At 49.3% G+C, this 27151-nt stretch overlaps 1 protein-coding gene and 1 long non-coding RNA gene across 4 annotated transcripts in view; one reads left to right on the top strand and one right to left on the bottom strand.

Moving 5' to 3' along the window:
• LOC143806370 (uncharacterized) overlaps positions 1–27151 on the bottom strand; it is a 132643-nt gene that overhangs the window by 41194 nt on the left and 64298 nt on the right. The gene's annotated exons all lie outside the window — the stretch shown is intronic.
• LOC143806371 (uncharacterized) lies at positions 368–27151 on the top strand. Of its 3 annotated transcripts, XR_013221443.1 has the most exons (4): positions 368–504; positions 10267–10368; positions 25581–25756; positions 26906–27151. It is a non-coding gene; the product is annotated as an uncharacterized LOC143806371 (long non-coding RNA). The 3 variants fall into 3 exon arrangements; XR_013221442.1 differs by lacking the exon at positions 25581–25756; XR_013221441.1 differs by lacking the exon at positions 26906–27151 and having other exon boundaries at positions 25581–26244.

Below are 27151 nucleotides of genomic sequence, written 5' to 3'. Positions count from 1 at the left end.
GGGTGTGAGGAGCAGATCCCCCCACATAGTCAGAGATTATCGTACATCAGGGCTCATTTCATGTCAGGAGAAAACTGTGTGAGGAGAAAAGAAATCAGTTTTCTTACAATATAAAATAATGTCCTCCTGCCCTCGTTCATGTCTTTGGAAACGGGGGAAGAAATCCTAATCACCCGCTATTATTTATTCCCTGATCTTTGGGATGGGGAACCTTCCTGTGCCCCCTCCATCCTATAGAGCCAGATATCAGCGCCATTACTGGCAGCAGGTAAGGAGCCAATCACACTGCACGGCTTCTACTTCCTGCTCTAAGCCCCGCCCATCTCCCATAGGCTCCGCCTTCCCTGGAGATCTCCATGACAACCCTTGTGTGGCTACAGTGACAGGCCACGCCCCCGAGGATTCCAACCAGTGCGGATGTCTCCATATTGCTGAGGACAGTGACGCGGCTGAGGGGCGGAGCCAGCAGCGAAATGAGCGCTCTCCCAGCAGTGACAGGAGCAGGTGTGTGTGCAGCCAGGTCCGCTCTGCTTGTGGAGCCGCAGCGGAGCGTGTTGTGGTGTGTGAGCTCCGGCCGTGTATACAGTATAGAGTATATATATATATATATATATATATATATATATATATACAGGTGACGGGGGGCCGTGCGGTCCTAGAGGGGTCTGCTCTGACAATTCATCACATCTGCTCCATTGTGTTCTGTTTATTCTGTGGTGACACCGAATAGAAGGATTTATTATCTCTTCACAAGAAATGCAGGTTAACCCCTTCCTGACAGGAAGAGTATTTCCGTTTTCTCCCATAAAAGCTTTGATGAATCGGGGCTATAACGTTATTATTTTCCGCCCCCATCACCGTATGAGGCTGATTCTTGCGGGACGAGTTCTACTTATTAACCCCTTAACTCCAGATGTATTTTCATTTTTGCGTTTTCGTTTTTCGATCCCCTTCTTCCCAGAGTCATAACTTTTTTATTTTTCGGTCAATATGGCTATGTGATGGCTTTTTGTTTGCGGGACAAGTTGTACTTTTGAATGACACCATTGGCTTTAATATGTTGTGTACTGGAAAACGGGAAAAAAAATTCCAACTGCGGTGAAATTGCAAAAAAGTGCAATCCCACAGTTGTTTTTTTTTTTTCTTTAGCTTGTTCACTAAATGCTAAAACTGACCTGCCGTTATGATTCTCCAGGTCATTACAAGTTCATAGACACCAAATATGTCTAGGTTCTTTTTTATCTAAGTGGTGAAAAAAAATCCAAACTTTGTAAAAAAAAATTGCGCCATTTTCTGATACCCGTAGCATGTCCATATTTTGTTTTCTCGGGTTGGATGAGGGCTTTTTTTTGCATGCCGAGCTGACAGTTTTATGGATACCATTTTGGTGCAGATACGATTTTTGATTTATTTTAATGCAATGCCGCGGCGACCAAAAAACCATAATTTTGTCGTTTTTGACTTGTTTTCTCGCTTCGCCGTTTAGCGATTATGATAATCCTTTTTTTCATTGATAGGTCGGGCGATTCTGAATGCGGTGATACCAAATATGTGAATGTTTGATTTTTTTTATTGTTTTTGAATCGGGCGAAAGGGGGGTGATTTGAACTTTTATTTATTTCTTATTTTTAATATTTTTAAAAACTTTTTTACTTTTTGCATGATTCAATAGTCTCCATGGGAGGCTAGAAGCTGCCATAGCCCAATCGGTTCTGCTACATAGAGGCGATGATCAGATCGTCTCTATATAGCAGATATACTGACTTGCTATGAGCGCCGACCACTGGGTGGCGCTCACAGCAAGCCAATACTGACAACCATAGAGGTCTCCAGGAGACCTGAGGTTGTCATGCCAACACACCGGTGACCCGTGATCACGTGTGGTGTCCGTATTTCCGGCCCAATGGCCGGAAGCGCGATTTAAATGCCGCTGTTAGAGTTTGACAGTAGCATTTAACTGGGTAATAGCCGCGGGGGGATCGCGATTCCACCCGCGGATATTGCAGACACCTGTCAGCTGTTCAAAACAGCTGACATGTTCCTGGAAAGATGTGGGCTCACCGACGGAGCCCACAACAATGGGAGAGATACCAACATCTGCGTAAATGTACGCCCGATGTCAGTAGGGGGTTAATGCAATGTTGCGGCAACCAAAGAAACTTAATTCTGGCGTTTTTTACTTTTTTCTCATTATGCTGTTTAGAGATTGGGTTACCGTATATACTCGAGTATAAGCCAACCCGAGTATAAGCCGACCCCCCTAATTTTGCCACAAAAAACTGGGAAAACTTATTGACTCGAGTATAAGCCTAGGGGGGAAAATGCAGCAGCTACCGGTAAATGTCAAAAGTAATAATAGATACCAATAAAAGTAAAATTAATTGAGACATCAGTAGGTTAAGTGTCTTTGAATATCCATATTGAATCAGGAGCCCCATATAATGCTCCATACTGTTCATTATGGCCCCATAAGATGTTCCATATTAAAATATGCCCCATATAATCCTGCATAAAGGTTAATAAAGGCCCCATAAGATGCTCCATAGACACATTTGCCCAATATAATGCTGCACAAATGCTGATTATGGCCCCATAAGATGCTCTATAAAGATATTTGCCCCTTATAGTGCTGCACAAACGTTATGGCCCTATAAGATGCCCCATACAGACACTAGCCCCATATGCCATAGTGCCCTACAAACGTTAATTATGGCCCCATACAGACACTTGCCCCATATAGTGCTGCACAAACATTATGCCCCTATATAGTGCTGCAGAAACGTTATGGCCCCATATAGTGCTGCAGAAACGTTATGGCCCCATATAGTGCTGCAGAAACGTTATGGCCCCATATAGTGCTGCAGAAACGTTATGGCCCCATATAGTGCTGCAGGAATGTTATGGCCCCATATAGTGCTGCAGGAATGTTATGGCCCCATATAGTGCTGCAGGAACGTTATGGCCCCCATATAGTGCTGCAGGAATGTTATGGCCCCATATAGTGCTGCAGGAATGTTATGGCCCCTTATAGTGCTGCAGGAATGTTATGGCCCCATATAGTGCTGCAGGAATATTATGGCCCCATATAGTGCTGCAGGAATGTTATGGCCCTATATAGTGCTCCAGGAACGTTATGGCCCCCATATAGTGCTGCAGGAATGTTATGGCCCCATATAGTGCTGCAGGAATGTTATGGCCCCATATAGTGCTGCAGGAATGTTATGGCCCCATATAGTGCCGCAGGAATGTTATGGCCCCATATAGTGCCGCAGGAATGTTATGGCCCCATATAGTGCTGCAGGAATGTTATGGCCCCATATAGTGCTGCAGGAATGTTATGGCCCCCATATAGTGCTCCAGGAACGTTATGGCCCCCATATAGTGCTGCAGGAATGTTATGGCCCCATATAGTGCCGCAGGAATGTTATGGCCCCATATAGTGCTGCAGGAATGTTATGGCCCCATATAGTGCTGCAGGAATGTTATGGCCCCATATAGTGCCGCAGGCATGTTATGTCCCCATATAGTGCTGCAGGAATGTTATGGCCCCATATAGTGCTGCAGGAACGTTATGGCCCCATATAGTGCTGTGCAGCGCCCCAGAGTCCTGGTCGTTGCAGTACTGTGGCTCCGCCACTATGGGGAGCTATGGTGCGTCCGATGGCACTGAAGGAGTTCATCTGATCAGGTATCACAGACACCAATACATTTCACAGCCGGGCCTCCGGGGGGAGCTAAGGGTGCTATTCATTAGGCCACTCCCCACCATAGTGGGTAAACTGGGGGTCAGGCAGGAAGTTAGATCAGAAAGCTGACTGGATTGGACGAAGCAACACCTAGTGGCAGAGGGTGTTGTGGAGGAAGAGACAGTAGGGTCTCTGTCAGGGGTGGGATCCTGACAGAGGCTTGGCATTGAAAAGAACGTAACGGGTCCGCGCCAGCTCCGGGAAGCGGCGGGACCCAAGAAAGGACTAGAAGCGAGATAGATTGTGCTGAGTGAGAAACGAGATCAAGCAATAGGAGAATACCAGTAGGGGTCGTGCTGTAAGACCGGAGCAACATCCTACTGAGGCGCACTACCGGTGGCCGGAACGCCGAGGGAGTATTACAATAACCAGCTTCAAGCCATACTCCAAACAGCGGCAGGACAGTCAGTTTAAGGCGGGCTGTCTAACACATATCACCTATGAAGTCTTGGGAGGCAATTGCGGGAGAGGGGCGTCTCTAGGGTCCCGGAAGAACTCCAGGCCTATCCGACAAACGGGTGCCGTTCTAACTGTAACATCAGGAAGGGACGGAAGATTAGAAGAACATAATTTAATCGAGTTGTGAGGGAACTTAAGAAACAGACACAACGGTTGTGGGGTACTTTCCGTAAGCATAGCAGGGAAGGACTACAACACATAGCGCTAAGAAGGAAGGCACCGATTTCCACCTGTGAAGTGAACTCTGAAGGTGCCATTGGACCGGCCGGACTTGCGCAGCCTGGTGAACCATATTCTGGACTGAGGACTCAGAGATCTCCAGTAAAGAGGTAAAGAGACTGCAACCTGGTGTCCTCGTTATTTACCGCGACCTGCACCCCGCAACTGCACCACCAACATCCACACCTATTATTCACTGTGCGCCCCACGGCAGGGTCACGGACCGGGGCCTAGCCGCCGTGACAACCCCCAGAAGCAGAGACTCGTAGGCCCGGTACCGGGTACCCCTCGGCCCTGCGGCGGTGGGGGCGCTACAGCTGCAGGAACGTTATGGCTCCATATAGTGCTGCAGGAACGTTATGGCCCCATATAGTGCTGCAGGAACGTTATGGCCCCATATAGTGCTGCAGGAATGTTATGGCCCCCATATAGTGCTGCAGGAATGTTATGGCCCCATATAGTGCTCCAGGAATGTTATGGCCCCATATAGTGCTCCAGGAATGTTATGGCCCCATATAGTGCTCCAGGAATGTTATGGCCCCATATAGTGCTCCAGGAACGTTATGGCCCCATATAGTGCTGCAGGAACGTTATGGCCCCATAGATGCTCCATACAGACACTTGCCCCATTTGCTGCGATAAAAAAAATAAATCACATACTCACCTCGGTCGCTCAGGCCCCCGACACTTTCAATAGTCACCTGCTCCTCGTTCCGGGCGCCGATCTGTCTCCAGCACTGACGTTCAGCAGAGGGCGCGCACTGACCACGTCACCGCGCCCTCTGACCTCAGCGCCACTGCTGGAGACAGATCGGCGCCCGGAACGAGGAGCAGGTGACTATCGCGCAGCGCTGCGCTCACCTCCCCGTATACTCACCTGGTCCTGCCGCTGTGTAGATCCTGCTTCCCCGACGCCGCAGAGCTTCATCCTGTACTCAGCGGTCACATGGTACCGCTGATTACAGTAATGAATAGGTGGCTCCACCCCTATGGGAGGTGGAGCTGAATATTCATTTACTGCAATGAGCGGGACCATGTGACCGCTCAGTGCAGGAAGACGCTGAAGCTGCTGCTGCCGGCGCTGGGGAAGCAGGGACCTCGCCTGGACTAGGTGAGTATTTTTAGACAGCCCCCGCTCCCCCTCCCCTGCCGACCACCGGTATGACTCGAGTATAAGCCGAGAGGGGCAATTTCAGCCCAAAAAAGTGGGCTGAAAATCTCGGCTTATACTCGAGTATATATGGTAATTCTTTTTTTATATTGATACATCGGGCGATTCTGAACTCGGTGATACCAAATACAGTGGGGAAAAAAGTAATTAGTTCAAACAGGTGCCATTATTACAGGTAATGAGTGGAGGACAGAGGAGCCTCTTAAAGAAGAAGTTACAGGTATGTGAGAGCCAGAAATCTTGCATGTTTTTAGGTGACCAAATACTTATTTTTCACCATAAGTTGCAAAATAAATCTTGCCAAATCAGACAAGGTGATTTTCTGGAATTGTTTTCTCATTTTGACTCTCACAATTGTGGTCTACCTATTATTTTCAATTACAGGCCTCTCTCATCTTTTTAAGTGGGAGAACTTGTACAATTGGTCACTGACTAAATACTTTTTTCCCCACTGTATGTGTATATTTGATTTTTTGTATTGTTTTATTTTCAATGGGACAAAAGGGGGGTGATTTGAACTTTTATATTTTTTAAATATTTTTAAAAATGTTTTTTTTTCACTTTTGGCATGCTTCAATAGTCTCTATGGGAGTCTAGAAGACGCTATAACCCGATCGGCTCTGCTACATACAGGCGGTGATCAGATCAGCGTCTGAACAGCGCAGTGCGCATGCCCAGGAACCCCAGCCCCGCACTGTGCATAATGAATAACACAGTGCGGGGCGGGGATTCAGTAACAGGGTGGCCGCACTGCCCGCACAGGCGCAGTCAGGCACCCTGCATCTGAGCTATGACGGACAATGAAGACTGCGCCTGCCCCAGGCAGGCACGCACAGCGCAGGCGCCGGATTTAAGAAGCAACAGCGCTCAGGGGGCGGCGACCATCGCCCCTGAAGAGAAGAGTGACGGCAGTTGGGAGATTCATAGAGGAGGCTTCGGACCGCCTCCAGGTACAAAGTCAGGTATTTGTGGCAAACTTTAAAACGCTTTATTCAGGGATTAACTGAATCAAAAACTAAAAGAGCCACCTTGTTAGACTGCAGCATTACTGCTGCACAAGGTGGCTCTTTTAGTTTATAACGGCTGGAGGGGGTGACAGTGGCCCTTTAATGACACCATTCACTGTACCCCATAATGTGCTGGAAAATGGGAAAAATCCAAGTGAGGTGAAATGGTGAAAAAAAAAATAATTCTGCCGGTGGTTTCTCTTTTACCTTTTTCTCTTTTTCACCAAATTTAAGCAAATATTTGCCTAATTTATCGCTCTTAAAAATATAAAAACTTTGTAAAAAACCTCTGGTTTCTGTCGCCATTTTCTGACCCTAATTTTCTGGGAGCTTGAGTTTTTTTATGGGGCTCACAGGATATTTTAGTGGCACCAATTTGGGTCCATGCGGCGTTTTGATGTCTTTTTATTAATTTTTGGGGCTTTTTGATTTTTTTTCTTTGTCAGTTATCTCGATATAAATAATTTGATATTTTTCAAGCTCAGACTTTTACGGACGCGGCAATACCAAATGTGCGGAGTCTTTACATTGTTTTCATTTCTTTATTTTTGGATCGGGAGAAGGGGCGATTCACACTTTTATGCTTTTTATTTTTAAACATATTTTTAAGTATTTCTTAATTCTTTTCTTTGCCCCTTAGGAGAACCTTGTACTATCTGTTATAGTGAATGCTTTCTGTTATGTAGGAGACAAAATGAACAAAAAGTAGAATTTTATCATAAATTATTACTATGTTATTTTTATCCTGTTTTTGTGCCATATAAATCATGTGATGGTGGACAGTTTGGGTTGTTTGCTCTTTGTGATGTGAATCAGGTTTAGGTTTTTTTCTTGTTGCTTTTTTTAATTAAATCAAGTTATAATGGAAGAAAAAAATGATTTGTGTGTTCTACTTTTTCTTTTTCTAAATATTTTGTTGAAAGAGGAAAGAAGGTTGACCTAGTGGGAGAGCCGCTGTAAAGGACCCTGCCAGCCCCTAACACATTCTTATTTTATGTATCTTCTATCAGTGGCGGATTATGATGAGTGTGATCTGCACCACCATGAGACGCCTGATCCCCTGAGACCCATGGTCATAGATCCCAGCACTGTCCAGGATGGGATCTTGTAGGGCCAACAGTGGCGTAACTACAAAGTTATGGGCCCCGGTGCGAACTTCCAAATGGGGCCCCCCCCCCCTACCTCCGTGACGCCCCCCCACCCCCTTCCCCTAGATACGCCTCGGACTGTTGCAGGAATCTCCTGCACTGCAACATGGTGTTGGGTGCCAGCACAGCCCGCACAGTGGTATATCCAGCACAGCCCGCACAGTGGTATATCCAGCACAGCCCGCACAGTGGTATATCCAGCACAGCCCGCACAGTGGTATATCCAGCACAGCCCGCACAGTGGTATATCCAGCACAGCCCGCACAGTGGTATATCCAGCACAGCCCGCACAGTGGTATATCCAGCACAGCCCGCACAGTGGTATATACAGCACAGCCCGCACAGTGGTATGTACAGCACAGCCCGCACAGTGGTATATACAGCACAGCCCGCACAGGGGTATATACAGCACAGCCCGCACAGGGGTATATCCAGCACAGCCCGCACAGGGGTATATACAGCACAGCCCACACAGGGGTATATCCAGCACAGCCCGCACAGGGGTATATGCAGCACAGCCAGCACAGGGGTATATAGAGCACAGCCCGCACAGGGATATATACAGCACAGCCCGCACAGGGATATATAGAGCACAGCCAGCACAGGGATATATACAGCAGAGCCCGCACAGGGGTATATAGAGCACAGCCCGCACAGTGGTATATCCAGCACAGCCCGCACAGTGGTATATCCAGCACAGCCCGCACAGTGGTATATCCAGCACAGCCCGCACAGTGGTATATCCAGCACAGCCCGCACAGTGGTATATCCAGCACAGCCCGCACAGTGGTATATACAGCACAGCCCGCACAGTGGTATGTACAGCACAGCCCGCACAGTGGTATATACAGCACAGCCCGCACAGGGGTATATACAGCACAGCCCGCACAGGGGTATATCCAGCACAGCCCGCACAGGGGTATATACAGCACAGCCCGCACAGGGGTATATCCAGCACAGCCCGCACAGGGGTATATACAGCACAGCCCGCACAGGGGTATATCCAGCACAGCCCGCACAGGGGTATATACAGCACAGCCCGCACAGGGGTATATCCAGCACAGCCCGCACAGGGGTATATGCAGCACAGCCAGCACAGGGGTATATAGAGCACAGCCCGCACAGGGATATATACAGCAGAGCCCACACAGGGGTATATACAGCAGAGCCCGCACAGGGGTATATGCAGCACAGCCAGCACAGGGGTATATAGAGCACAGCCAGCACAGGGATATATACAGCACAGCCCGCACAGGGATATATACAGCACAGCCCGCACAGGGATATATACAGCAGAGCCCGCACAGGGGTATATGCAGCACAGGGGTATATAGAGCACAGCCAGCACAGGGGTATATAGAGCACAGCCCGCATCTCATCTTCCCCCCCCCCCGATAATGGCCCCACAGTCCGGTGAAAAAGAAAAAAAAAAACTCTCCTCACCTTTCCTTTTGCCCGCGCTGCTCCTGGTGGCTGCAGTCTGCCCAGGACACTGCAGGTGCGCGATGATATGACGTCATCGCGCACCCGCAGTGTACTGTCAGAGGCAGAGCGGGGAATGATGGGAGAGGGAGCGTCAGGTGACGCTCTCCTCCATCATTGCATTGAACTATACCGGTGTCATAGACGCCGGTATAGTTAAATGCGGCGGCGGCGGCGGCGGCGGCGGCGGCGGCGGGGGGGGAGGAACAGTGCAGCGGCCCACTACTGGCATCGGCTCTTCTGGCATTTGCCAGAAGTGCCCGATGTCCAGCCCGGCCCTGCCCTGACCTGCCGGCCCGGGGCCCCTGACCTGCGGGGCCCGGTCGCAATGGCGACCGCTGCGACCGCGGTCGTTACGCCCCTGAGGGCCAATGATAAATATGATTGTCCAGTAGAGCACTCATAGTGAATAAATGTCCGACCTTCCTGATGGGCATTGTCTAATGGGCACTTTGGACTCACCGCGGCCCTCCCCATGCCATTGCGGTGGCCATCATGGATCTGGACCAGAACACTGATCTGAGCGGAGGAGACTGTGGGAGACAAACGGAGGACACCAGGCGCGGTGACAAATGTACGGACACTTCTCAGTCCCAGGATGGAGTGTCACTGTGAATAATAATGGATGGGCCACTCTGCATAGTAAAGCAATAAAATACAATATCTGTATCCCCCTGACTTCCTTGCGGCTCCAATTGCTGCTTTCGCTTTTTCCACTTGAGCTCATGTTGAAGAATGCAGGCGGCACAATCATGAAATCATCATCCCACCGGCGTCACAGAGCAGGCGCCGGGCAGCGAGCCGAGGACGGATTCCTGCAGCAGCGCGGCTATATGCATTGTATCAGTGACCCCTGAATGTATATTTATAATGGGGGCACAACGCTGGTCACTAATGTATATTCTCAGTGCAGTGCAGGGTACACTGTGGGGAATGATATACTCATGTGCACAGTGGGGCGCATAGTTACATTCGGTGACACACTGGCAGCATTTTTTATTCTTTTCCCTTATATATGTAACATTGTTTTTCAGGAGTGCGGTGATCTTCTGAAAAGTGTGGAGCAGCAGAGACCTGGACGGCAAACTCTACGAAGATGAGTCATGGCTGGAAGTCGTCATGAAAGACTGGACTAGGTAAAAAAGAGAATAAAGAGAGCGACTCCAGTGTATAAACTGGAGGGTTATGTGGGGCCAAAAGATTATAATAAAATCTGTGTGAGGAACATTGTATTAAGGTAAGGCTCATGTGGGACTCATTATATTAAAGGGAAAGCTATGTGGTGCCTATTATATTTTTAGAGAGCTATGTGGGGCCTTTTATAATAATAGGAGGGCTATCTGGGGCTCATTATAATAAATGGAGCATTATGTGAGGCCTAATATAATAAAGAAAGGGCTATGTGGGGCCTAATATAATATTAGGAGGGGTATGTGGGGCTCATTATAATAAATGGATGGCTATGTGGGGCCAATTATATTAAACTGAGGCTCTTGTGGGGCCCATTATATTAAATGGAGTGTTACGTGAGGCTCTCCAAAAATAAATGGGGCCTATTATAAGATTAGGAGGGCTATGTGATGCTCAGTATAATAAATAGAGAGCTATGTGGGGCCCATTATATTAAATAAAGGGATATAAGTTTCCCATTATATTAAATGAAGAATTATATGGGGTCCATTATAATAAAAGGAAGGATATGTGGGGCCCAATATATTAAATAGATGGATATTTGGGGCCCATTAGATTAAAAGGAAGGATATGTGGAGCCCATTATACTAAAAGGACAGTTATGTGGGGCCCATTATATTAAATGGAAGGATATGTCTGGCCCGTTATATTAAATGAAGAATTATGTGGGTCCCATTATATTAAATGGAAGGCTGTTTTGGCTCCAATATGTTCATTTAAAGGGAATCTGTCACCTACTTTTCGTATATAAACATCGGCCACCGCCATCAGAGGCTTATCTACAGCATTCTGTAATGCTGTAGATAAGCCCCTAATGGCGGTGGCCGCAGCTTATATGCGAAAAATGAGGTGACAGATTCCCTTTAAAAAAAGAGCTATGTGGGGTCAAATATATTTAATGAATAGGCTATGTTTGGCCCATGATAATAAATAGAGGGCTATGTTGGCCCCATTAAATTTAATGAAAGGCTATGTGGGTCCAATTACCGTACATTAAATGGAAGGCTATGTTGGCCCATTGTAGCAAATTAAGAATTATGTGGGTTCATTATATTAATTGGAAGCTATGTGAGGCCCATTTTATTAATTGGAGTGTTATGTGGGTTCCATTATATTAAAAAAGAGCTATGTGGGGTCAAATAAGTTTAAGGATAAAGCTATGTTTTGCCCATTATATTAAATAGAGGGCTATGTTGAACCCATTAAATTCAATGAAAGGCTATGAGGCTATGTGGGTCCAATTACATTAAATAGAAGGCTATGTTGGGCCCATTGTAGCAAATTAAGAATTATGTGGGGTCCATTATATTAATTGGAAGCTATGTGAGGCCCATTATATTAAATGGAAGGCTATATGGGGCCCATTTTATTAAATAGAATGCTATGTGCTTCCCACAATATTAAATGGAAGGCTTTGTAGCAACAATTATATTAAATTGAGAAGGGCTATTTGTGGCCCATCAAATTAAATAAAAGGTTATGTGGGGCCCAATAGATTAAATGGAAGGCTATGTGGGGCCTATTAAAATACATTAAATGGAAGGCTATGTGGTGCCCATTTTATTAAATGGATGGATATATAGTTCCCATTATATTAAATGAAGAACTACTGTATGTGAGGCCCAGAATATTAAACTGAAGGTTATGTGGGGCCTAATGTATTAAATGGAAGGCTATGTGGAATCTGTTATATTAATTGGAAGGCTATGGGGGGCCAAATATATTAAAATAAGAATTATATGGGTCCCATGATATTAATTGGAAGGCTACATGGTGCCCAATTTATTAAAAGTATGGTTACGTGGGAGCCATTATATTAAGTAGAAGACTACTTTGGATCCAATATGTTAATTGGAAGTCTATGTGGGACCAATTATATTAATCGAAGAGTTATATGGGGTCCAATAAATTAAATACAAGGCTATGTGGGGGCCCAAAAATTTAATAAAAGGCTATGTGTGACTTTCTTGTATTATTTGGAAGGTTATGTGGGGCCCAATAAATTAAATAGAAGGCTATGTGGGACCCATTATTAAATAGATAGCTATATGAGGCCCAGTATATTAAATGGAAAGTTATGTGTGCTACGGTAGCACACAAACTGGAAACAATGTGCTCTAGTGGCACCCCAACGGTAAAGGGTGTGCTCCGGTGGCACCCCAACGGTAAAGGGTGTGCTCCGGTGGCACCCCAACGGTGAAAGGTGTGCTCCGATGGCACCCCAATGGTAAACGGTGTGTTCTGGTGGCATCCCAGAGACCAAGGTTGTGCTCCGGTGGCACGCCAACGACAAAGATTGTGCTTCGGTGGCAGACTAATGGCAAAGAGTGTGCTTCGATGGCAGGCCAACGGCAAGGGGTTTGCTACGGTGGCAGACCAACAGGAAACGGTGTGCTCCAGTGGCAGGCCAACGGCAAAAAGTGTGCTCCTGTGGCACACCAATGGTAAAAGGTGTGCTTCAGTGGCAGGCCATCGTTAAAGGGTGTGCTTCGGTGGCAGGCCAACGACAAAGGGTTTGCTTCGGTGGCAGATCAACGGCAAAGGGTGTGCTCCGATGGCAGGCCAACGGCAAAGGGTTTGCTCCGGTGGCAGATCAACGGGAAACGGTGTGCTCCGGTGGCAGACCAACGGCAAAAAGTGTGCTCCGGTGGCACACCAACGGTAAAAGGTGTGCTTCGGTGGCACATCAATGGCAAAAAAGTCAAAGAGTGCACCCCGGAGGCAAAATAGCCTAAGATGGGTGCCCCGGTGGTAAGCAATAAGGCCAAAGAGTGCACCCCGGTGGCAAAATAGCCTAAGATGGGCGCCCCGGTGGTAAGCAATAAGGCCAAAGAGTGCACCCCGGTGGCAATATAGCCTAAGATGGGTGCCCCGGTGGTAAGCAAGAAGGCCAAAGAGTGCACCCCGGTGGCAAAATAGCCTAAGATGGGCATCCCGGTGGTAAGCAATAAGGCCAAAGAGTGCACCCCGGTGGCAAAATAGCCTAACATGGGCGTCCCGGTGGTAAGCAATAAGGCCAAAGAGTGCACCCCGGTGGCAAAATAGCCTAAGATGGGCGCCCCGGTGGTAAGCAATAAGGCCAAAGAGTGCACCCCGGTGGCAAAATAGCCTAAGATGGATGCCCCGGTGGTAAGCAAGAAGGCCAAAGAGTGCACCCCGGTGGCAAAATAGCCTAAGATGGGCATCCCGGTGGTAAGCAATAAGGCCAAAGAGTGCACCCCGGTGGCAAAATAGCCTAAGATGGGCGTCCCGGTGGTAAGCAATAAGGCCAAAGAGTGCACCCCGGTGGCAAAATAGCCTAAGATGGGCGCCCCGGTGGTAACCAATAAGGCCAAAGCGTGCACCCTGGTGGCAAAATAGCCTAAGATAGGCGCCCCGGTGGTAAGCAATAAGGCCAAAGAGTGCACCCCGGTGGCAAAATAGCCTAAGATGGGCGCCCTGGTGGTTAGCAATAAGGCCAAAGAGTGCACCCCGGTGGCAAAATAGCCTAAGGTGGGCGCCCCAGTGGTTAGCAATAAGGCCAAAGAGTGCACCTCGGTGGCAAAATAGCCTAAGATGGGCGCCCCGGTGGTAAGCAATAAGCCCAAAAAGAGTGCACCCCGGTGGCACCCCAACGGTAAAGGGTGTGCTCCGGTGGCACCCCAACGGTAAAAGGTGTGCTCCGATGGCACACCAATGGTAAACGGTGTGTTCTGGTGGCATTCCAGAGGTCAAGGTTGTGCTCCGGTGGCACGCCAACGACAAAGAGTGTGCTTCGGTGGCAGACTAACGGCAAAGGGTTTGCTTCGGTGGCAGATCAACGGCAAAGGGTATGCTCCGATGGCAGGCCAACGGCAAAGGGTTTGCTCCGGTGGCAGATCAACGGGAAACGGTGTGCTCCGGTGGCAGACCAACGGCAAAAAGTGTGCTCCGGTGGCACACCAACGGTAAAAGGTGTGCTTCGGTGGCACATCTATGGCAAAAAAGTCAAAGAGTGCACCCCGGGGGCAAAATAGCCTAAGATGGGCTCCCCGGTGGTAAGCAGTAAGGCCAAAGGGTGCACCCCGGTGGCAAAATAGCCTAAGATGGGCGCCCCGGTGGTAAGCAATAAGGCCAAAGCGTGCACCCCGGTGGCAAAATAGCCTAAGATAGGCGCCCTAGTGGTTAGCAATAAGGCCAAAGAGTGCACCCCGGTGGCAAAATAGCCTAAGATGGGCGCCCCGGTGGTTAGCAATAAGGCCAAAGAGTGCACCTCGGTGGCAAAATAGCCTAAGATGGGCGCCCCGGTGGTAAGCAATAAGCCCAAAGAGTGCACCCCGGTGGCACCCCAACGGTAAAGGGTGTGCTCCGGTGGCACCCCAACGGTAAAAGGTGTGCTCCGATGGCACATCAATGGTAAACGGTGTGTTCTGGTCGCATCCCAGAGGCCAAGGTTGTGCTCCGGTGGCACGCCAACGAGAAAGAGTGTGCTTCGGTGGCAGACTAACGGCAAAGGGTTTGCTTCGGTGGCAGATCAAGGCCAAAGGGTTTGCTCCGGTGGCAGATCAACGGGAAACTGTGTGCTCCGGTGGCAGACCAATGGCAAAAAGTGTGCTCCGATGGCACACCAACGGTAAAAGGTGTGCTTCGGTGGCACATCTATGGCAAAAAAGTCAGAGAGTGCACCCCGGTGGCAAAATAGCCTAAGATGGGCGCCCCGGTGGTAAGCAATAAGCCCAAAAAGAGTGCACCCCGGTGGCACCCCAACGGTAAAGGGTGTGCTCCGGTGGCACCCCAACGGTAAAAGGTGTGCTCCGATGGCACACCAATGGTAAACGGTGTGTTCTGGTGGCATCCCAGAGCCCAAGGTTGTGCTCCGGTGGCACGCCAACGACAAAGAGTGTGCTTCGGTGGCAGACTAACGGCAAAGGGTTTGCTTCGGTGGCAGATCAACGGCAAAGGGTATGCTCCGATGGCAGGCCAACGGCAAAGGGTTTGCTCCGGTGGCAGATCAACGGGAAACGGTGTGCTCCGGTGGCAGACCAACGGCAAAAAGTGTGCTCCGGTGGCACACCAACGGTAAAAGGTGTGCTTCGGTGGCACATCTATGGCAAAAAAGTCAAAGAGTGCACCCCGGTGGCAAAATAGCCTAAGATGGGCTCCCCGGTGGTAAGCAGTAAGGCCAAAGGGTGCACCCCGGTGGCAAAATAGCCTAAGATGGGCGCCCCGGTGGTAAGCAATAAGGCCAAAGCGTGCACCCCGGTGGCAAAATAGCCTAAGATGGGAGCCCCGGTGGTAAGCAAGAAGGCCAAAGAGTGCACCCCGGTGGCAAAATAGCCTAAGATGGGCATCCCGGTGGTAAGCAATAAGGCCAAAGAGTGAACCCCGGTGGCAAAATAGCCTAAGATGGGCGTCCCGGTGGTAAGCAATAAGGCCAAAGAGTGCACCCCGGTGGCAAAATAGCCTAAGATGGGCACACCGGTGGTAAGCAATAAGTCCAAAGCGTGCACCCCGGTTGCAAAATTGCCTAAGATGGGCGCCCCGGTGGTAAGCAATAAGGCCAAAGAGTGCACCCCGGTGGCAAAATAGCCTAAGATGGGCGCCCTAGTGGTTAGCAATAAGGCCAAAGAGTGCACCCCGGTGGCAAAATAGCCTAAGATGGGCGCCCCGGTGGTTAGCAATAAGGCCAAAGAGTGCACCTCGGTGGCAAAATAGCCTAAGATGGGCGCCCCGGTGGTAAGCAATAAGCCCAAAGAGTGCACCCCGGTGGCACCCCAACGGTAAAGGGTGTGCTCCGGTGGCACCCCAACGGTAAAAGGTGTGCTCCGATGGCACATCAATGGTAAACGGTGTGTTCTGGTCGCATCCCAGAGGCCAAGGTTGTGCTCCGGTGGCACGCCAACGAGAAAGAGTGTGCTTCGGTGGCAGACTAACGGCAAAGGGTTTGCTTCGGTGGCAGATCAACGGCAAAGGGTTTGCTCCGGTGGCAGATCAACGGGAAACTGTGTGCTCCGGTGGCAGACCAATGGCAAAAAGTGTGCTCCGATGGCACACCAACGGTAAAAGGTGTGCTTCGGTGGCACATCTATGGCAAAAAAGTCAGAGAGTGCACCCCGGTGGCAAAATAGCCTAAGATGGGCGTCCCGGTGGTAAGCAGTAAGGCCAAAGGGTGCACCCCGGTGGCAAAATAGCCTAAGATGGGCGCTCCGGTGGTAAGCAATAAGGCCAAAGCGTGCACCCCGGTGGCAAAATAGCCTAAGATGGGCGCCCCGGTGGTAAGCAATAAGGCCAAAGAGTGCACCCTGGTGGCAAAATAGCCTAAGATGGGCATCCCGGTGGTAAGCAATAAGGCCAAAGAGTGCACCCCGGTGGCAAAATAGCCTAAGATGGGCGTCCCGGTGGTAAGCAATAAGGCCAAAGAGTGCACCCCGGTGGCAAAATAGCCTTAGATGGGCGCCCCGGTTGTAAGCAATAAGGCCAAAGAGTGCACCCTGGTGGCAAAATTGCCTAAAATGGGCGCCCCGGTGGTAAGCAATAAGGCCAAAGAGTGCACCCCGGTGGCAAAATAGCCTAAGATGGGCGCCCCGGTGTTTAGCAATAAGGCCAAAGAGTGCACCCCGGTGGCAAAATAGCCTAAGATGGGCGCCCCGGTGGTAAGCAATAACGCCAAAGAGTGCACCCCAGTGGCAAAATAGCCTAAGATGGGCGCCCCGGTGGTAAGCAATAAGGCCAAAGCGTGCACCCCGGAGGCAAAATAGCCTAAGATGGGCGTCCCGGTGGTAAGCAATAAGGCCAAAGAGTGCACCCCGGTGGCAAAATAGCCTAAGATGGGAGTCCCGGTGGTAAGCAAGAAGGCCAAAGAGTACACCCCGGTGGCAAAATAGCCTATGATGGCATCCCGGTGGTAAGCAATAAGGCCAAAGAGTGCACCCCGGTGGCAAAATAGCCTAAGATGGGCATTCCGGTGGTAAGCAATAAGGCCAAACAGTGCACCCCAGTGGCAAAATAGCCTAAGATGGGCGCCCCGGTGGTAAGCAATAAGGCCAAAGCGTGCACCCCGGTAGCAAAATAGCCTAAGATGGGCGCCCCGGTGGTAAGCAATAAGGCCAAAGAGTGCACCCCGGTGGCAAAATAGCCTAAGATGGGCGCCCCGGTGGTTAGCAATAAGGCCAAAGAGTGCACCCCGGTGGCAAAATAGCCTAAGATGGGTGCCCCGGTGGTAAGCAATAAGGCCAAAGAGTGCACCCCGGTGGCAAAATAGCCTAAGATGGGCGCCCGGTGGTAAGCAGTAAGGCCAAAGAGTGCACCCCGGTGGCAAAATAGCCTAAGATGGGTGCCCCGGTGGTAAGCAATAAGGCCAAAGGGTGCACCCCGGTGGCAAAATAGCGTAAGATGGGTGCCCCGGTGGTAAGAAATAAGTCTAAAGAGTGCACTACGGTGGCACCCCAACGGTAAAGGGTGTGCTCCGGTGGCACCCCAACGGTAACGGGTGTGCTCCAGTGGCACCCCAACGGTAAAAGGTGTGCTCCGATGGCACACCAATGGTAAACGGTGTGTTCTGGTGGCATCCCAGAGGCCAAGGTTGTGCTCCGGTGGCACGCCAACGACAAAGAGTGTGCTTCGGTGGCAGACTAATGGCAAAGAGTGTGCTTCGATGGCAGGCCAACGGCAAAGGGTTTGCTTCGGTGGCAGATCAACGGCAAAGGGTGTGCTCCGATGGCAGGCCAACGGCAAAGGGTTTGCTCCGGTGGCAGATCAACGGGAAACGGTGTGCTCCGGTGGCAGACCAACGGCAAAAAGTGTGCTACGGTGGCACTCCAACGGTAAAAGGTGTGCTTCGGTGGCATATCAATGGCAAAAAAGTCAAAGAGTGCACCCCGGAGGCAAAATAGCCTAACATGGGTGCCCCGGTGGTTAGCAATAAGGCCAAAGAGTGCACCCCGGTGGCAAAATAGCCTAAGATGGGTGCCCCGGTGGTAAGCAATAAGGCCAAAGAGTGCACCCCGGTGGCAAAATAGCCTAAGATGGGCGCCTCGGTGGTAAGCAGTAAGGCCAAAGAGTGCACCCCGGTGGCAAAATAGCCTAAGATGGGTGCCCCGGTGGTAAGCAATAAGGCCAAAGGGTGCACCCCGGTGGCAAAATAGCCTAAGATGGGTGCCCCGGTGGTAAGCAATAAGTCCAAAGAGTGCACCCCGGTGGCACCCCAACGGTAAAAGGTGTGCTCCGGTGGCACCCCAACGGTAAAGGGTGTGCTCCAGTGGCACCCCAATGGTAAAAGGTGTGCTCCGATGGCACACCAATGGTAAACGGTGTGTTCTGGTGGCATCCCAGAGGCCAAGGTTGTGCTCCGGTGGCACGCCAACGACAAAGAGTGTGCTTCGGTGGCAGACTAATGGCAAAGAGTGTGCTTCGATGGCAGGCCAACGGCAAAGGGTTTGCTTCGGTGGCAGATCAACGGCAAAGGGTGTGCTCCGATGGCAGGCCAACGACAAAGGGTTTGCTCCGGTGGCAGATCAACGGGAAACGGTGTGCTCCGGTGGCAGACCAACGGCAAAAAGTGTGCTCCGGTGGCACACCAACGGTAAAAGGTGTGCTTCGGTGGCATATCAATGGCAAAAAAGTCAAAGAGTGCACCCCGGAGGCAAAATAGCCTAACATGGGTGCCCCGGTGGTAAGCAATAAGGCCAAAGAGTGCACCCCGGTGGCAAAATAGCCTAAGATGGGCGCCCCGGTGGTAAGCAATAAGGACAAAGCGTGCACCCCGGTGGCAAAATAGCCTAAGATGGGCGCCCCGGTGGTAAGCAATAAGGCCAAAGAGTGCACCCCGGTGGCAAAATAGCCTAAGATGGGCGTCCCGGTGGTAAGCAATAAGGCCAAAGAGTGCACCCCGGTGGCAAAATAGCCTAAGATGGGCACCCCGGTGGTAAGCAATAAGGCCAAAGAGTGCACCCCGGTGGCAAAATAGCCTAAGTTGGGCACCCTGGTGGCAAGAAATAAAGCCAAAGAGTGCACTCCAGTGGCAAAATAGCCTAAGGCTGGGTTCACATTACGTTTTGGCAGTCCGTTAGACGGACTACGTTACACCGTGGCATAACATGGTGTAACGCAGTCCATTAACGCCGCCATTAAGCCCTATGTCAGACTCATCGCTTGCGCACGCCCAGAAGAGTGCACACTGGTGACAAAATAGCCTAAGATGGGCATCTTGGTGGTAAGTAATAAGGCCAAAGAGTGCACCCTGGTGGCAAAATAGCCTAAGATGGGCACCCCGATGGTGAGCAATAAGGCCAAAGTGTGCTCCCCGGTGGCAAAATAGCCTAAGATGGGCACCCCGGTGGTAAGCAATAAGGCAAAAGAGTGCACCCCGGTAGCAAAATAGCCTAAGATGGGCGCTCGGGTGGTAAGCAATAAGGCCAAAGAGTGCACCTCAGTGGCAAAATAGCCTAAGCAAAACGGCCATAGAATGCACCCCTGTGACAGTTAAAAAGCCCAATATGGGTGCATCGGTGGTAAGGAAAGTGGTGAGACTGTGTATCCCGGTGGCAACTAAAAACCAAAGATGGGTGCCCCGGTGGAAAGCAAAAATGCCAAAGAGTGCACCCCAGTTGCAGCTAAAAAGCCCAAGATGGATGCCCTGGTGGTAAGCAATAAGGCCAGAGAGTGCACCCCGGTTGCAGCTAAAAATCCCTAGATGGGTGCCCCGGTGGTAAGCAAAAAGGCCAGATAATGCACCCCGGTGACAGCTAAAAATTCCAAGATGGGTGCAGTGGTGGTAGGCAAAAGGTCATATATTGGGCCACTCTGGTGTGTCTACGGCAATTGGTGTGTTCCGGTGGCACGCCAACGGCAAAGGGTGTTGTTATGGACTGACCTGGGTTGGAGTAGTGGTATTGCAACAACTAAGGGCTGCAGTGGCAGGTAGCATAGTCAGTGATAGCCAAAGGTTGTGTGATATATGTGATGCAGTAACCCCTGTAACAGGTAGGGGGCGCTGCATGGTCTCCCCGGGATGTGCACGGAGTTGTATTGAGGCCGTGAGAATTGACCTGCAGTGATGTCAGGATCACGTGACCAGCCCATGTGATCCATTACTGTGGGTGTGGTTACAGGTACATAACGTGACCAGAGTGTGGGTCACATGTTCCTGTGTGGTTCCAGTGTTTGGACCTGAAGGGTCCAAGTGCAAAATCCCTGAGGGAGTTCCTGAGGGCTCGGTGTGTTCCTGTGTTGGAAGCCTGGGAGGAGGCTTCCTGGAAAGCACCTGCTGGCGTGGGAGGTCCTAGGAGGAGGACCGGATCCCGGAGCAGTGCACAGTGGAACTGGGGAAGCTACAATCCTTCAGTGGCTCTGGACTGACTAGTGTGTGCCGGCCAGGCAAGTTGGTGATCCCTGTAAGGCAGCTTACCCAGAGGTGTGGACTGGCGAGGAGTCAGCAGGTGGAGCCGGAGCTCCCGTCAGGTATCGGACAGGCCGGTAGTGCTTGTGAAGTTCTATGAACTGTGTGGTCTCCCTTGGGAACTGGTTAAGGGAGGACCAGCGTGTATTAGAGACGACAACCCGGAGTCACATGTGCTGTCTGTGACTTGGGACGTTGGTGAAGTGTACGGCGTACGGACACCCTGGTAACTGGGCGAAGTGAGAGGCCCAGCACGTTAGTGTCCGTGAGGCAAAGCCGTGCACTGAAGTGTTAGAAGCTGCAAGTAGATATCACCAGTTGGTGCCTGTTGTGTTTCATGTTTTGAACTGTGCGTAACCCGGTTTATGAGGCTTAATAAACCGCATGGACTGCTTTGTTTTATAAACCCGTGCCCGTGTGCTTGAATATCGCGGCCAAGTGAGTGTTCCCCAACACTCTCAGTAAGAGAAACCTTACAATTGGTACACAGGAGCAGCATGTAGTGTAGTCAGGGTTAGACAGGGAGTTGGCAGCAATGTACTTTTAAGGAGCTGCATTTAGCAAAATCAGGGATAGGTACAAAGTCGGTACACAGGAGCAGCATTGTAGTTTGTAAGGAGCAGTCCATAATGTATTCAGGGATAGCCAGGGGTCAGTACATGGAGCAGCAGTAGAATCTTGAGGGTAAGCAGCAGGTAAAAGGAAGCTTGACTAGAGTCTGGTAGCTCAATAATCTTGCAAGGAATGGAGTGCTATGCCAGGTTTAAATAGGGTGTTCAATCAGGGTGGAGACAATCAGAAACTACACAGGTACAAGTACTTGGGTTAGCAAGAAACTTTCCAGCGAGCTGAATAGCTAAGAGGGAAGAGCTGCTGCCTGGAGCGCAAGAGCTGCTGACTTCAATTCCTGACAGTTCTCCCTCCTTCCCGGATGGCCTCTGGACATCTCAGGCGCTGGTTTCTCTGGATGTCTCTGATGAAAAGCTCTTGTAAGCTTGGATGCATGGACGTTGCCCTCCGCCTCCCATGAATTATCTTCTGGTCCATAACCCCTCCATTGCACCAATTATTGTAGTCTTCCTCTAAATCTTCTAGAGTCCAGAATTTCATCCGCAATATACTCTCCTGTACCATGGACTTTTTTTGGTGGCGGAAATGGCTGAGTTCTTCCTGAATTTTTTTTTGTAGAAAGCCAAATCTTGTCACCAACCTGAAGGGTAGAAGGGGCTTTGCAATAATTATCTGCTGTTTCTTTGTAATCTTCTTGAGCCTTTTGAACCATCTCAGCTAATTCTTTATGAGCTTTATGCAACTCTGTAAGTCTGTTTATAACAGCAGGAACCAAAGTATTAAATGGAAGATTAGGAATATATACCGGTTGCAAGCCATAGTTAGCAAAAAATGGACTTTGGGATATAGAACTGTGTTTGGATAAATAAAACAGAACAGCTATTGTTTGAGGATTTGGTTAGTTCTTTCAGTCTGGCCATTGGATTGAGGGTGGAAGGCAGTAACTCCTAAAGCTGTACAGAAGCTTTTCCAAAATCTTGATGTAAACTGAACACATCTATCAGAAATTAGATTGTCAGGAATTCCTTGCAGTCTAAATATCTCTTTGACTATTAATTCTGTGGTTTGTTCAGTGGTAGGAATCCTTTTAAATGGCATTAAATGGGCCACCTTTGTGAGCAGATCCACCACAACAAGGATACAAAGCAGTAGTTCTTGTGTTTTCATAACTCCAGGGTGTCCTACAAGTTTAGAATCATGGACACGTTTGAGGACTTCAAGTTCAGCTGATTCGGGGACATATATTTGGCAGTTCTGCATCCAAAAATCCTTAAAATAAAGATCAATTAGAAGGATGGTTAAGAAAAAAATCAGTTTAGTATCCATCTTTAATTTTTGTCAAAAATTCTTTGGAGTTCAAAAATCCCCAAAACATTTTGGGATGTAGAATGGTACGTACAGTCAGTGTTAGGCCTCCTGAGGTCTAGGTTCAGTAAATATACTGGACAGACCATCAACCTGCTTTGCAAATGAGATGATCGGTATAACCGGATCTAGCCAGTCGGAAAGGTCTACATTGCTTGCGGTTTTGGCATTTGTGAAGGCTATGGTTCTTTTATTAGAATTTAATGGCAAAATGTCCAGAACCCCCAAAATCGAGGCATAAATTCTCTGTACGTCGCCTCTCCTCTAATGCGGCTAGAGTGAAGGAGTAGTTAGGGTTGTTTCCAAATACTCGCAGTCTTTCCTTTCTTAGTTCAGTGAGTCTCTGATCAATTTGGATGCACAATTGAATAAAATTCTCTAAGTTGTCAGGGGTCTCGACCCTTGCAAGTTCATCTTTTATTAGCACTGATAACCCTCAGCAAAATTGATTCCTCTGGGCAGCTAAATTACATGTCCTTGACAGAGGTTATGCAATTTGGTTTCAGCTGTAGGACAACGATTTGAGTCATCAAACACTTGATCCATAGCTGTGATGAAGGAAACAAAGTTGTTAAGGAGGTTGGCATTCTTTTCCATATAAGGTGAGGCCAATGTAAGAGCTTCATCAGTCAAGAGATTAATTATGGATAGATCCTTTTTCTTCTCACTTGCAGTGGAGAAGTTTGCTTCTGAAAATAGATACGGCATCGTTTTAGGAATCCAGGGTAATGATAACGATCCCCATTGAACTTTGCAGGCAGCGGCATGCGTGCATTAGATTACAGGTCAGAGTTGCGCAAATCCAGAAGTTGCCTCTGTAACTCAATTTCTTTTTGCTGACCGAACACCTAAGTTTGCATCTTAGAAAATGTTTCTTGGTATGTGGCCCCAAAATTCTGAAGTTCAGCTATTTGTTGCCTCAGTTGGGCTGCAACAGACTCCATTTTATGTGCGCGATTATTCTGCTCTGGACTGTCCTGGGTTGGAGTAGTGGTATTGCAACTATTAGGGGCTGCAGCTTCAGGTAGTGTAGTCAGGGATAGCCAAGGGTTGGTACACAGGAACAGCAATATAGTTTTAAGGAGCAGCATGTAGCATAGTCAGGGATAGCCAGGGAGTCAGTACATAGGAGCAGCAGTAAAGTTTTAAGGATGAGCAGCAGGTGAAAGAAGGCTTGACTAGAGGCTGGTAGCTCAATAATCTTGTAAGGAAGGGGATGCTATGCCAGGTTTAAATAGGGTGTTCAATCAAGGTGGAGACAATCAGGAACAACACAGGTACAAGTTATTTGGGTTAAAATGGAACTGTCCAGCGAGCTGAATGGCTCAAAGGGAAGAACTGTCGCCAGGTGCACAAGACCTGGTGGGTTCAAATCCTGTCAGGTGTGTTTCAGTGGCACGCCAATGGCAAAGGATATGCTTCAATGGAATGCAAACTGCAAAGGATGGCCCTCCAACGGTAAACTGTGTGCGAGGCATGCCAGCGGCTAAAGGCATGCTATGGTGGCATGCCAGTGGCAAAGGTTGTGCTCCGGTGGCACCCCAATGATAAAAGGTGTGCTCTCATGGCATCCCAATGGTAAAGGGTGTGCTCCGGTGGCACCCCAATGGTAAAAGGTGTGCTCAGATGGCACCCCAATGGTAAAGGGTGTGCTCCGGTGGCATCCCAATGGTATAGGCTATGCTCCGGTAGCACCCCAACGGTAAATGGTGTGCTTCGGTCACACCCCAACGGTAAAGGGTGTGCTCCGGTGGCACCTCAATGGTAAAGGGTGTGCTCCGGTGGCATCCCAATGGTATAGGGTATGCTCCAGTGGCACCCCAACGGTAAATGGTGTGCTTCGTTCGCACCCCAACGGTAATGGGCGTGCTCCGATGTCACCCCAACGGTGAAGGGTGTGCTCCGATGACACCCAATGGTAAAGGGTGTGCTACGGTGGCACCCCAACGGTAAAATGTGTGCTTCGGTGGCATCCCACAGGTATAGGGTGCGCTCCGGTGGCACCTCAAGGGTAAATGGTGTGCTTTGATCGCGAGCTGAATGGCTCAAAGAGAAGAGCTGTCGCCAGGTGCACAAAAGCTGCTGGATTCAAATCTTGATAGGTGTGTTTCAGTGGCACTCCAATAGCAAAGGATATGCTTCACTGGAATGCTAACTGCAAGGGATGCATTCTTATGGCCCTCTCACGGTAAACTGTGTGATCCCGAGGCATGCCAGTGGCTAAAGGCATGCTCCGGTGGCATGCCAGTGGCAAAGGTTGTGCTCCGGTGGCACCCCAATGGTATAGGGTGTGCTCGGGTGGCACCTCAACGGTAAATGGTGTGCTTCGGTGACACCCCAACAATAAAAGGTGTGCTCCGGTGGCACCCCAATGGTAAAGGGTGTGCTCCCGTGGCACCCTAATGGTATAGGGTGTGCTCCGGTGGCACCCCAACGGTAAAGGGTATGCTCTGCTGGCACCCCAAAGGTAAAGGGGTGTGCTGCGATGGCACCCCAACGGTAAATGGTGTGCTCCGGTGACACCCCAATGGTATAGAGTGTGCTTCAGTCGCACCCAAACGGTAAAGGGTGTGCTCCGGTGGCACCCCAACGGTAAAGGGTGTGCTCCGATAGCACCCGAACGGTAAAGGGTGTGCTCCGGTGGCACCCCAACGGTAAATGGTGTGCATCGGTCGCACCCCAGCTGTAAAAGGTGTGTTCTGGTGGCACATCAACTTAAAGGGTGTGCTCTTATGGCACGCCAGTGGTAAAGGGTATGTACCGGTGGCATGCCAACGACAAAGGGAGCACTCTGGAGGCACCCAAACTGTAAAGGGTCTTGAAATTGCCACATGTGAAGACATACTCGCACAGTATCTCTTGTTACAGGGATTAAAACAGTGACAGTGCAACAAGATGTGGACAGTGAGAGGCAGATGGTTGAAGGACAGAAAACAGCAAAATAAGAACAAGTAGCAGCGAGAAATCAATCCAAGAAGTGCCGCAACAGACATGTGATTGTGATTCTTTAAATGGTGATGTATGGTCAGATGAAGAGGAATGCAGTAAGTTAGAAAATATGATTAACATGTTAATAAAGTGTCTGATCTGGTCCTTGTGATCAGAGTTTACGATGTATATGGCTGTTTATTGTCACCCCCACATGTAAAGGCAGCAGATGAGACAATCAAACTGTGAAACTTGGAGTTACCAGTAATATTGGAGGAGAAATTAATGAAGGAAGTAAAATGGGAAGGAAAAAATGGGGTTGGATGCATGTCTATTCAGAGGGATGTTTGTTCCACGTTGGGGAACAGGGAAAGTACTGAAAGATCCAGCACCTGTCCTATTTGACAGGATGGTCAGCTAGTGCCGCCATAGGGAAAGAACTGACTTAGTTTCACCATCAATCATTTCAGTGTGCGGTACTACTGATTAGCGGTTAGGCTCGGGAGCAGTGATGCCAGAGCTGGACCTTAGGTCGGTTTTCCAGTTGAGGACGCTACACCCAGAAGATTTCGAGCTGATTGTTGGTTAAGGCTGGAGACACACTGGTGCGAGATGGTGAAAAGCAAGCTGTGGCGCCGGCACTCCGGAGCGGAGCGTGCGGCTCCATGTATTGCTATGCAGCTGCACGCTCCGCTCCGGAGTGCAGGTGCCACAGCTTGCTTTTAACCAGCGAGACTCGGCCGTATCTCGCACCAGTGTGTCTCCGGCCTTATAGAGGAACTAAATGTTTCTTCATGTAATTCTCGTCCTCACATTGCAGACTCTGTCTTGAAGTATTAATTATTCTTCATCCCCTTATTCTGCCTCCATTCCTGGAAGGCTCCAATTGGCTGAATACAAGACGTTCATTAACCTCTTAATTTACAAAAAAAATAGTCTGGTTATCTTCCACAATACATAATATCTGTCACTTGCCATAAATTTGTACATTTCTTTACCTGTTCTAAAATGCTGATGATCCCTTGAATCTTTTTTTTTTTTTTTTTTTTTTGTTATTTTTTGAACCAGGAAAAAAATGACATATTAATGACAAGTCCCAGGTCTTTTCCCATCAAGTGTTTTGCAGTCACTGTAATACTACAGCACTGATGTTATTGTAGGTCATCTTTGTTTGCAGTGTTACATGACTCTTCATACATGTTTTTAGCTTTTCTTGTTATTACATCACATTCATCTTTTTCCTCTCTTACTTTCCTGAACTGAAGGAAACACATCTCCAAGTCACTCTGAGCTGTCGGCAGGAGAGATGGACCCTCCGGAGCCTTCTGGTCTTCAGAATCCACATGAAGGGGAAGACCAAGAACAAGAAAGGCCTCCGACAGCTGAGCAACCTGTCCACCAAGGAGTTCTAGATGAAGTGATGGCCGCCCGATCTTCTGTTTTATTCCTAAATGTGGGTTATACTTTTACTGATTGTAATTTTCTTGGTTGATACCAGATAAAGTTTTGGA

Source organism: Ranitomeya variabilis, chromosome 1 (assembly GCF_051348905.1).
Source record: "Ranitomeya variabilis isolate aRanVar5 chromosome 1, aRanVar5.hap1, whole genome shotgun sequence".
NCBI classification, from domain to species: Eukaryota; Metazoa; Chordata; class Amphibia; order Anura; family Dendrobatidae; genus Ranitomeya; species Ranitomeya variabilis.
The sequence above is the reverse complement of the archived record's forward strand: the minus strand, read 5'-3'. Positions and strand labels throughout refer to the sequence as shown.